This window comes from Montipora foliosa, chromosome 5 (assembly GCF_036669935.1).
Source record: "Montipora foliosa isolate CH-2021 chromosome 5, ASM3666993v2, whole genome shotgun sequence".
In the NCBI taxonomy this organism is placed as follows: Eukaryota; Metazoa; Cnidaria; class Anthozoa; order Scleractinia; family Acroporidae; genus Montipora; species Montipora foliosa.
Genome location: NC_090873.1, coordinates 29,142,981 through 29,144,418, shown reverse-complemented (window position 1 = coordinate 29,144,418; position 1,438 = coordinate 29,142,981). Strand labels below are relative to the sequence as shown.

Genomic DNA, 1,438 nt, shown 5'->3' with positions numbered 1-1,438 from the left:
TTTTTTTTTTTTTTTTCCTTTCTTTCTCTGTTTTTTAACCTAATTATGATCAATATGACTATCTAATTTATCATAAGATTTTTACAGTAACTCTGCCATTTTTCCTCATAAAATTAAAATTCTGTTCTATTTATTTATCTGAGGGAGCCCATTCTCTATAAGCCTGCTGGCTTCTTTTGGGCTTCCTCGCCATGAGATTGTAAACAGTAAGACTTTTTTTTTTTTTTCTTCTCTCTCTTGTACCCCTTATGGCGAATAAATAAATGAAAATGAAAATAAATGAAAATGAAAGGGGAGTTTTCTTAACACGTCTTCTTGTCAGTTAAAAGATTAGTTTTAGCTCTAAGCAAATGAAAGTTGGAAATTTGATTTCCGTTCTGATGCAAATGGTCCCAGCTATACGATCGATCTCCAAAACGGCAATTTAACAGTTATAAAGTGCATTTCGACCTCCTAAGTGTGATCTTAGCAGTCATTTACATTTTGTCTTGGGCAATGCAATTCGAATACCAGAGGACTTTCCAATTTAATAGTTCCCTCATCAACAACAACGAAAAACGATCATGTCTAGTGCTCCGTGCAATGCGTTCACTTGGGTGTCTTATTCAAAGTCTTAAATCATATCCCTCAGATCATGAGTACGGGCGATTCAATTGGCCAATTCAACGAGTCGTATTCTACAGTACACCAATTTTTTGTTGCTTGATTCAATGATATGGAGATGTAACAAATGCTTTTTAAGTTCAGTCTCTTTGTCTCGTAGTGGAGACTTCACACTAGAGAAAAAGGTGGCTCTAACCAACAGTTCCCCGGCCAAAGTGACTCGAATACTGTAAAAGGTGTACACCAGTAGAATTGGAAGAGATTACAATTAATGCGGCCACTCTGCAATGGAAGAAAGGCAGTCACTTTCAGTACAGCCGCATGAAATCGGTGATTTAGAGGCAGTAAAAAAGACCAAATCGGTAGAGAAAATTGAAAAAGCAACGATATGTGGCAATTGTCAGCTGAAACTAGTGTCATACCCGAGCTCTTACGAGTCTCTTATACAACTGTGAAATATACAAAGTAAAACAATAGATGTATAAATCAGTAATCTCTGAGAATTGCAGAGGTTACAGCAACTATCGTTGTTGTTTAAAGATGAGGTTAGATCTATTTTCCTAATGTTCTTTGTAAAAGATTCAATGTTCAAGGAGTCCTTCAATTTAACAACCTACAATCCTCGCCAAATTAAGTTGGGACACCATGTACAGCACTAATATTCTGACTTTTAGGTGTGATCCTTCCTCCCCAATCTTGAATTCACTGATTTAGAGGAGCCATCTCGCAAAACCAACATTGGGAGAGCAGAGGACATTACTTGTGTCCCAACGAATGTGACGAGGATTGTGCTTTGAAGGAATTTAAAGTATGTGGTGTACGACGGGGAATGGCG

General features: G+C 37.2%; 1 protein-coding gene across 1 annotated transcript in view; it reads left to right on the top strand.

The window, feature by feature from the left end:
* Positions 1–26, top strand: part of LOC138002567 (uncharacterized) — a 965-nt gene extending 939 nt beyond the window's left edge. Inside the window, exon 2 of the mRNA XM_068848591.1 lies at positions 1–26. This exon is cut by the window's left edge and continues 583 nt beyond it. The gene's annotated coding sequence lies outside the window, so the exon portion shown is untranslated.
* The last annotated feature ends 1,412 nt before the right edge of the window (positions 27–1,438 follow it).